We start from the raw sequence: 11019 nt of genomic DNA, 5'->3' as shown, positions 1-11019 counted from the left end.
ATTTACAATTGCCTGAACTCCAAGATATGCTGTACACATAGGTGTTAATTACAAATTAAATAATAAACCTAAGTAAAATTGGATTTCCCTTTGAGATAACACAAGATAGTTTACATATTACTCTCCTCTAAGCTAATTGATTATATGAATTCTTTTCCTTGTAAACAAACAAGATATTCCTGATTTTAACCTTACGAATTCATAGATTTATATTGTCCCATAAACTTTTTCATCTTTCCCATATTCCCATATCATCCTGAGATATTTCAAGGAATTTATATATGAATATATAACTTTTGCAAGGGAATGATAACAAGAATGAATATACTTAGTTTCCTACAAATTCAGATTGCAAACAATAAGATCTTGCATCCTATTATAGCAGTGCAGAGGTGCTTGAGTATTGCAATAAATTAAATTTTACCCACATTCAAATTGCTCCTTCAAATAAGCTTCTCTTTCCATTGGCAGGAAGCAACACAGTTCTAAAAATTCTAATAGCAAACTTGCTATGAAATTTAGCACAAATTTAGCTTAACCTGCAGTTTTGTGTTGTAGAGTAGGGAAAGAAGACCTCTTAGGGGTATTAATGCCCCATTCCATGGAGTGGGGTGGAGATTTTTCTCTTCCTTTGTTCTTTCTTTCATATACATCTAAGGAGATGCTCCTAAGTTAATTTATATCATTCTCATGCCACTTAGGGCAGAAAGCATAGATATATCACTTAAATCTTGGCAGATGTTGATTACAAAAGCAGAGTTAATAAATTTTGAATCACATGGTTTGAGTAAATCTAGCCCCAAATCCCACCTAGAATTTCTACATAGGCTATTATAAAAATGGGTAGGAATCTCATTTTCTTCTTGACAAGTTGTTGAAAATCTACTCCAATTAATATCCATACCCAAATTGGGGTGGGGGTCTAATATAATTTATAGCAACATTTCTAATTTAAAAACACATAACAATAAAAAAATTTCATTCTAATTTGATTTGTTCATAACTTTAATTTGTAAAACTCCCAAGTATCTAATTAGACATTTTAATCAAACTTATTTACTTTTAATTGTTTACTGTTTTACATAAACTTTTCTTTTTTGTGAACCAGGAAAGAGTTAATAATAGATAGTTCCTAAATTCCACAGCTATTCAAAATATATGCTGCAACCCCTTTCACTTTGGAATTTCATTGATACTACTTTTAAACTAGCTTCAGTTCTCTTTTTCCTAATTAATATAATCATTTCTCTCCCTCACCTGAGGCTTAGGATAAATCCTATGAAGTTTCTCCTGTGAGAAACAAAGCCAAAGATGACCAGATAAGAGGACAGACATAATCAAGGAATCAATGGACTATTAAAGTTTAGATTGATCAACAACATATCAGGACAGACATACCTAAAAAGTAAGGGGAGACAAAATTCTATAGTAGGAAAGTCAATTAGGGATGACTACTACCTGACTGGAGCTAGGAAACAGAGATAACACCAAAGTTCAGGACCATCATTTAAAAAAAATATCCCCCTCAACTCTCAGGAATATGACAAGCATCCAAGCTTTTCCCAACCCAACCCAAAAGGGAACTTTCCAGTTTTCAAGTGGACACCCCATCTATCCTCCATAAAAGCTTTTGCCTTCCCTCTGTTCTGGGGGGAGAATGTTTCTAAGCCTTCCTCCTCAAGTGGTGAATTTGCATGTCATCCTTGCACAGGGGCCATGCTAATCTTCTCTGTATTATTCCAATTTTAGTACATGTGCTGCCAAAGCCAGCACCACTTGGTTACTTTCTCTAGTGCCAAATAAAAAACTACTTTAATTCTAATTGGACTGTATGCAAGAATGTACTTCTTTATTGAGGAATACCTAAGGACCACCACCAAAACCCTGTTACACCTCTCTAGTAAAACATTAAATCTGTCACTTTCCAGGCAAAGAATGATACAAGATTTAAGTGTTGTTTCCCTGTAACTTTCAAAGCTAGTTTCATTTTTCTTTAAAACAAATTCTATGGGGAATTAAAACTCAACAAAACATTTCAGTATTTATTTAAGAAAACATTCAAGCTATGATTTGGAAATTCACAGTAGATAACTTATATTTTAGTCTCTGATTGGTTTATCATGCCATAAATTTCTGTAGCTTGGGGGAAAGATACCCATGCCTCTCATCTGTTTCTCTTGTCTGCCTTCCTGACTTGGTCAGAGTAGGGGGAGGGGGGGGGGGAGAGAGAGAGAGAGAGAGAGAGAGAGAGAGAGAGAGAGAGAGAGAGAGAGAGAGAGAGAGATCCTCCAGAAAAAAAGAGTTTTTACTCCTCCTTGGGCTGATATGGCCCCAGAAAAAGCTAGTTTGACTTTCAGATATAGATAATACTAGACAGACCCAAATATACTTGCTAACAAGTGTGAGAAAATAATGGGATTTGGCAGATACTCAAAGGCCCTACCTAGAGATTAATCTAAATTGATTGAATTAAGTGAGAGTGATTGACTTTGCTGATTAGCCTACTTAAAGTTAATTAGATTATAACCACACAGGGACAGCCCTTAAGAAGGTATTGTTCTCAGAAGCTAAGGACTTTGAACTCAACAGGAGACCACCTTCAAGTCCAGTGAACCAATGGATTTGGATGATGCTAACCAATCAGCTTGAAGCAGTGTGTAAGGACTGCCTCTGCTCCAAACCTATAAAAAGCTTCCATACTCAGTTTGCTGAAGCAGTTAGTGGTTGAAGCAGGCTCTTGGTGGAGGACTTGAGGAAGAACCAGACCAGGCTGGAACTCTAGGCTAGATAGGCCTTTTCTTAACTTTCTGAACTGCATATGTTCTCTTTTTTTACTAATACCTACCTAGTATGCTTTAATGAATGTTAATGCCCAAAGACTGGTGCTAAAGCTTCTAATTTAAGACAACTATACATTTAGATTTTAAACATCGCACAAGGTACCTTTAAAAAACTCAGTGTGTAGAAATGAAAGTCCTTTTATGTCAAATTCTGGGACCATTTGACATTCTTATATATCTTTTAGACTAATAATTTTGGTTTCCCTTTTTCTGACTGGGAAGAATCTTCTACCAGCTTGCCAGTTACTCACCATCTATGGTTATTCATGATTTCCAGCCATGCCACTTGATAATAATGATTACTTGTGATAATAAAAGCCAAAGAAGTTAAGTGACTTGTGCAAGGTCACTTATGTCATAAGTGTAAGAACAGGGATTCTCTGATTCTACATGGTCACTTTCCTACTCTATCATGCTGTCTTCACTTAGTAAGTAGCTGCCGGCCTCCCTGGGATAGTTGTACAAATTGAAGGTCTAGAACATATCTTAAACATTGTATAGTCCAACACCAACACTTTAAAGATAAGGAAAATGGTGCCCAGAGATGGGTATGGTGACTCTCAAAATGACGTAGCAAGTTCGTGGAAGAATTAGGACTCAGTCTCAGGTCTTTTTCCAATCCAGTGATTATTCCATTTCAACACACTCCCTGGGTACTTATACAACCATTTTAGAATACACATGCATATATTGATTTCAATTGTGTGCCTATAGAGATCATGATTACAAAATAATGATTGTTTTCTTTTTAATCAAGGGATATTTGCTTTAAAGCTATAGTAAATATCTGATTGCTTACCACCTCAGCAAGGGGGGAGAGAAGGGAGGGATAGAATTTGGAACTCAAAACTTTAAATAAAAATATTTATTTAAGAAAAAGTTATAGCAAGAATACAATATCTTCCTCAATATTTTCCTCTATTATCATTGTGGTCTCTGGGAAGAATGGGATCAAGTGGTGCAATTTTTATCTGGAATTCACCTTATGAGGTTCACTTCCCAATTCAGAATGCTGATGGAGAATTGAGGTCATTCTGCAAAGCCTAGATGCTGGAATGGCTGTATGCAAAATGTAGCATGGATTATGCTCCCAAACCTTCTGGAAGCTTGTTCTTCTAAACTTTTAAAGCTCACAGGGTCACAGCCATCTCCAAGCTTCTCTTGGTAAAAGTTAGAGAGAATGGATATAGTAGAGACCTTTGGCTTCAGGAAGGCTCTGAATGAGAGAGGGCCTGGGTCCCCTCTCTTACTTGAACACCCACAGCAACTCCTTCTCCTTCTCCAGTGACAGTCAAAATGATTGTTTTTCATAAGGCACACGGGAAAACTGGTCTTGTTATTATTAGTTCCATATATACTCATTTATTTTCAAGTAGACCTTAGAACAGGGACTGCTTTACTTTTGTCTTTGTCAAGATACCTAGGACTCAGTACAATGTCTAGCACATAATAAGAGCATAATAAACACTTATTGATCAATTCATTGGCAAAATAACCACTTTAATGACACATTAGAGTCACACAGTCCTTTTACATGTTGGACCCCAACACTAACTCTGGACTGATCCCACAATAATGCAAATATCAGCTCTATTTTACAGATAAAGAAACTGAGACCCAAAGATATGAAATAACTTAGAGTTATTTGGTGTCACATGGTGAGTGAGATGCAGAGATGGAATTCAAATCCAGATCTCTGACTTTAAGGCCAGTACTCTTTTTTTTTTTTAGTTGGAAAATACAGTTTTATTTTAGCCATAAAGCAGATATAGTCATGAGGGCTTCTAGCATAATTACTCCTAGTGGGTAGGGCAAGGGGAGGGTTGAAGATTCTCAGCACTGGTTTAATTGTTTAGAAGGATCAACAAAATCAGTCTCTGTGCTTTTTTTTTTTTTTGTGAGGCAATTGGGGTTAAGTGACTTGCCCAGGGTCACACAGATAGTAAGTGTGTAAAGTGTCTGAGGCCACATTTGAACTCAGGTACTCCTGAATCCAGGGCCAGTGCTCTATCCACTGCGTCACCTAGCTGCCCATCTGTGCTTTTTTAATCACTACATACAAAGACCTAGGTCTTCCTGACACTAAGACTGCTCTCTATCCACTCTGAAACCCTTTCAAGTCTCAATTCAGACATGCTGATCTGACCCTGGCCTAGTCTTTTAGCCTTGCAGTACCCTAGGCAATTTATCAAATACTAAGTTTCAGGACAGTTGTTGATCTGCATTGCTAGAGGGAGTTTCATCCCCAGGAATTCTCTGAACCACAGGTTCAGACCAAATAAATCTACAAATAATTACCAAAATACCAGCTGGAAGGAAAATTAAAATGCTTAATTTCACAAAACACATAGTAAGTCAACAACATTTATTATATTCTTTGAGCAATGCCCCACGCCAGGTACAAAAGAAATGAGACAAACTGCCATCAAGGTGCCCCCAAAACTTAGTGGAGAACATAAAAGATGTATGCACCTTTACAGGTACAGGTGGTAACCTTTTTCAATTATCCTCAATTGGGCATGGATTCAAGTCAGTGTTCCTAGGGGTAAAAGGTTCTCTCTTTTTTTTTTTTCTTCCTTTCATCAAACATTTATTTTATTTTCCATTTACATGTAAGGGTAGTTTTCAACATTCATTTTCATAAGATTTAGAATTCCAAATTTTTCTCCCTCTCTCTCTTTCCTCCCCCCTCCACATGATTGCAATCAGGTTATATATGTACAATCCACAAGTGTTCTTTTTATCAGTTCTTTCTATAGTGGTGCATGGTAAGCTTCCTCATTAGTTCCTTGGGATTGTCTTGGAACATTGCACTGCTGAGAGTAGTTAAGTCATTCACAATTACTCACTGAACAATACTGCTGTCACTACACACAATGTCCTTTCAGCTCTGCTCACTTCACTATACATCGATGTTCATTAGTCTTTCTTTTTCTTTTTCTTTCTTTCTTTCTTTTTTTTTTTTTTTTTTTGGTGAGGCAGTTGGGGTTAAGTGACTTGCCCAGGGTCACACAGCTAGTAAGTGTTATGTGTCTGAGGATGGATTTGAACTCAGGTCCTCCTGAATCCAAGGCCAGTGCTCTATCCACTGTGCCACCTAGCTGCCTGTTCATTAGTCTTTCAATGTTTTTCGGGGATCATCCTGTTTGTCATTTCCTATAGCACAAGTCCATTCCACTACAATCATATAACACAGCTTTTTCCATCATTCCTCAATTGATGGACATTCCCTTGATTCTCAATTCTTAGCCTCCACCAAGAGTTGCTATAAATATTTTTTGTATAATTTTTCCCCCTTTTCTCTTTTTCATGATTACTAATGTTAACTGTTTCCCTTCCATCCTATTCCCTTACGATGATATTTATTCTATTATCCATCTTCTTTCATCCTATCACTCTTCAAAAGGGATTTGCTTCTGTCTGTCCCCTCCCCCACTCTGCCCTTCCTTCTTTTGCCCCTCTCTCTTTATCCCTTTCCCCTCCTATTTTCCTGCAGGGTTATAGAGATTACTCCACCCAATTGACTGTGTTCATTATTCCCTCCTTGAGCCAATTCTAATGAGATTGAGGTCTTTGAGCCAATTTTGATGAGTGTTAGGCTCATTTATTGCCTAGATTAAATAGATTACTCCACCCAGTTGGGTGTGTCTATTAGTCCCTCCTTGAGGCAGCTCTGATGAGTTTAAGATCTTTGAGCCTTTTCTGATGAGTGTAAAATTCATTTACTGCCCTGCTCCTCTCCCATCTCTTCCCCCACTCCATAAGCCTTTTCCTGTTACTTTCATGTAGGATTTTGCTTCTGCCCTTCCCCCTCCCCCAATGAATTCCCTTCACCCCTCAATTTAACCCTAAAGATGTTATCATATAGCTAAGTGACACAGTGGACAAATCATCACCCCTGGCCCCAGGGGGATCCCACCCAAAACCTGGCCTCAGACACAAGACAGTCGCCCACTGTATGACCCCAGGTATGTCCCCCAGCTCCAATTTTTTTTTTTATGGTTCTCTAGGGTCTTGTATTTGAAAGTCAAATTTGCCATTCAGTTCAAGTCTTTTCATCACAAATACCTGAAAGTCTTCTTTTTCATTAAAGTCCCATTTTTTCTTCTGAAAGATAATGATGAGTTTTGCTGGGTAGGTGATTCTTGGTTGTAATCCCATTTCCTTTGCCCTTTGGAATATAATATTCCATGCCCTTCAGTCCTTTACTGTAGAAGCTGCTAGACCTTGTGCTATCCTGACTGGGGCTCCACAGTACTTGAATTCTTTCTTTTTGGCAGTTTTTCTCCTTGACCTGAGAGCTCTGGAATTTGGCTATAATATTCCTAGGAGTTTTCTTTTTGGGATCTCTTTCTGGAGGTGATCGGTGGATTCTTTCAATTTCTATTTTAGCTTCTTCTTCTAGAATTTCAGGGAAATCCTGAGAATATCTTGGAAGATGGTGTCTAAGTTCTTTCCTTGATCATGGTTTTCAGGTAGACCAATAATTTTCAAATTATCTCTCCTGGACCTATTTTCCAGGTCAGCAGTTTTTCCCAGAAGATATTTCACATTGCCCTCTATTTTTTTATTCATTTGGATTTGCTTTATTGTGTCTTGGTTTCTCATAAAGTCACTGGCTTCCATTTGTTCAATCCTTATTCTTAGGCAATTATTTTCATCAGAGAGCTTTTGTACCTCCTTTTCCATTTGACTTTTCAAGCTGTTGACTTTTTCTCATGTCTTTCCTGCATCACCCTCATTTCTCTTTCCATTTTTTCCTCTACCTCTCTAATTTTATCTTCAAAGTCCTTTTTGAGCACCTCTATGGCCTGAGACCAATTTGTATTTTTCTTGGAAGCTATAGATATAGGGGCCCCGATGTTGACATCTTCCTCTGAGGGTGCCCCTTGGTCTTCCTTGTTACTGAAGAAACTTTCTATGGTCCTCACCTTTCTCTGTCGGCTCATCTTGCCTTTCTTTTTTTTTTTTTTTTGCTGGGCAATGGGGGTTAAGTGACTCACCTGGGGTCACACAGCCAGTAAGTATCAAGTGTCTGAGGCTGGATTTGAACTCAGGTACTCCTGAATCCAGGGCTGGTGCTTTATCCACTGCACCACCTAGCTGCCCCCTTCTTGCCTTTCTTTTACTAGAATTTTAGCTCCTTAAAGTGGGGCACTGTTTCCAGGCTGCAGTATCCCATGCTTAAGAAGTCCCAGTGGTATGATTTAAGGAGGATCAGGTTCTTCCCTTGCCTGGCCTGTTTCCTGGTCCTAGATGACCCCAGACCAGCTTGCCAATCAACCAGCTTTGTGTGTTGTGGTTGTTAGCTCCAAGGAGCCTATGTCTCTCCCCCACCTGTGCCACTTCTACTTGGGCCTACCACCTGGTTCTCAGTAGGGGTGTAAAATCCAAGTTCTGCCTTAGCACCAGCATAGACCCTTGTAGTCTCTCCCCTGCCCAGGGCTCAGCCCTCTCACCAGACTGTGAACTTAGTTCCAGATGACACTGGTGCTTCAGCTGATTCAGAGGCTCTGGGGGTCTCCTTCTCTGGTGAGGACTTCCTGAGACTGGATCTGTGTCAGGGTGACTGTGGGGTAGGGCCCAACTCCTGTATCAGCACAGCAGCTCCCTCCTTCTGACCTTCCAAGATGTTCTTGGTTAGAACATGATTTCAGCACATTCTTCTGTGAGTTTTGCTGCTCCAGGCATTTTCCTATGACCTTATTTGGATGTTTTTTGGAAGGATCGTGTCATGAGTTCGGGAGCTCACTGCCTTACCTCCGCCATCTAAGGCCAGTACTCTTGATACTGCAATAACCATATAAGGGTTCAAGTAGTTTGAAGCTGAATATGATGCTCCCCCTCCCGCCCCACCGAAAAGCAAAAACTGTTTTATTTTTGTCCTTTTATGCCAAAGTCCTAACACAATGTCTTTTCTATAGTAAGCAATTGATAAAGATTCCTTGAATTGAATTGTATCAGAACCACTAGAGAGATTTTAGGAGATAACGTATTTTAGGTGCATTATACAACCGATCCATCTCTGTCAATAATATGAATGGTGAGAACTACAGTGACCTTTCTTAACAATAAATTACAGTACCTTGGAGTGATTGCCAGAATAATTTGTTTGCCAGAAGTTTAAAAAAGATGATATGCTAATACAGTAGGTTGGAGTTAATCCCTTGGTACCTCTTTCCCCTTGCTTCCATCTCCATCTTCTAATTTCATCAACTGAACTGGAGGCAAAAAGACCAATTTCCTCCTCTATCCATACCCCTTTCCTACTCCTACACACCAAAAGTGGCAAGTGATAACATGCTCTCTCCTCCTGGTAGTTAAAGAAATGATTATACCCCCAAATGTCTCATAAATGCATGTTGGAGAGAAATGTTCATTTTATAAAATGCTTTTCATCCTTACAGGTTTCCTTAAGTCTCATAACATTTCTACATCTTATTTCTTCATTTGACAATTAGACATCTAAATCACAGAATCATTGAACTGGAGAGGGCTTTGTTTATTATTATTATTATTATTTCTTTTTTGTTTTGTTTTGTTTTTAGTGAGACAATTGGGGTTAAGTGACTTGCCCAGGGTCACACAGCTAGTAAGTGTTAAGTGTCTGAGGGCGGATTTGAACTCAGGTACTCCTGATTCCAGGGCAGGTCCTTTATCCACTGCGCCACCTAGCTGCCCCTATTATTATTATTTCTTAAAATTTATTGTTTATTTTAAACATTCTTTTCTTTTTAAATTTTGTGTTCCAAATTCTCCCCTTCCTTCTCTTCCCCTCACTCACCCACTGAGAAGGCAAGCAATATGATATAAATCATACATGTGAAGCCATGCAAAACATTTTCATTTTAGCCATTTTTTTTTTAAAGCAAGAAAAATAAAGTGAGAAGATTATGCTTGTACCCAGAGTTCATCAGTTTTCTCTGGAAGTGGATAGCATTTTTTCATCATGAGTCCTTTGGAACTGGCTTGGATAATTGTATCGATAAAAGTAGACAGCATTGCTATTAGTGTGCACAATGATGGAGAGGACTTTGAAATATCACCCTGTCCCAGTATCTCAGCCATTAGGCATGTTAATGTCTAAATCATCTAATTAGGACAGAGAGCTACCTCTACTCATAAATACCTCCAGAGACAGGCACTCAGTAGTTTCACTCTACAGAATATTCCAGTGTTTGATTAACTTCTAACATGAATTCAAATGAAACTTCACTTTCAACCTCTTTCCTCTTGTTCAGTCTTTGTAGACATGGAAGACAGTGGATAATTACCTAGCACATAGTAGGTACTTAATAAATACTCATTAGCAATCCTCTCAGAAATACTTCATAATCCTTAAAGTTTATAATAATGCTGCAGTCCTCTTTTCTATGCTTAATGACCTTTTCTTTAATCTTATTGCAAAGGATTTATTTTCTCTATCTTTACACTGAAAAGTGGTACAGAAGGCATTAATAAGGACCCCTATGACCAGAAAAGCAGGTGTGTAACAAGGGGGAGGGATAACAAATGGACAAAGCCAGGGTAGTGTTAAACCAGTAGTCCTAAAATATAAAACAAAGGCCTTGTATTTAAGAAGGGTGTCCAGGCCAGCTGTCTCTTCAGTTTTCACACAGCTGCATGACTTTGGACTCCTCCATCATGCTCCTGCTCTAAGTACTTCCCCTTATGGCTTTTAGCTTCCTCTTGTGTGTTGTCTTCCCTTGTTATATTGTAAGCTTCTTGAAGGCAGAGGCTTTTAAAAAGTTATTATTATTTGTATCTCCAGCTCTTAGCACAGTACCTGACAAAATAGGTGCTTAGTAAATGTTTATGATTGACAACAAAATTTTAAAAGGAATCTTAAAGTAAGACCTTCAGCATCAGAGAGATTCTTAATGGAGTTTTTACAAGAGATGAATAAGAATCACAGAGAGGGAATGTTTACACTGATGATATGAAAATGGAGCCATCAAAGTAAGTTAGTTAATCACATCTGTCACCCCACTCAAACCCTTTCAAGTTTCTCCACAGTCCTTTTGGAAATATGATGACCCAATCTGGTCAGAATACACTAAGGGTCTGAACAACCCAGAATATAAAGGGAAGATGATGGATCTCTTCTCTTTTTGTCCTGAGTCCATTTTCTCTATCCTTGAATAAGGCTGATTATACCTACTCTTTCCTAATTTGCAGT

General features: G+C 38.4%; 1 non-coding gene across 1 annotated transcript; it reads right to left on the bottom strand.

Moving 5' to 3' along the window:
• Positions 1–1664: 1664 nt before the first annotated feature.
• Positions 1665–1773, bottom strand: LOC122726989. Its single transcript, XR_006352976.1, has one exon. It is a non-coding gene; the product is annotated as a U6 spliceosomal RNA (small nuclear RNA).
• Between the last annotated feature and the right edge of the window lie 9246 nt (positions 1774–11019).

This window comes from Dromiciops gliroides, chromosome 4 (genome assembly GCF_019393635.1).
Source record: "Dromiciops gliroides isolate mDroGli1 chromosome 4, mDroGli1.pri, whole genome shotgun sequence".
In the NCBI taxonomy this organism is placed as follows: domain Eukaryota; kingdom Metazoa; phylum Chordata; class Mammalia; order Microbiotheria; family Microbiotheriidae; genus Dromiciops; species Dromiciops gliroides.
This window is presented reverse-complemented; position numbering and strand designations above follow the sequence as displayed.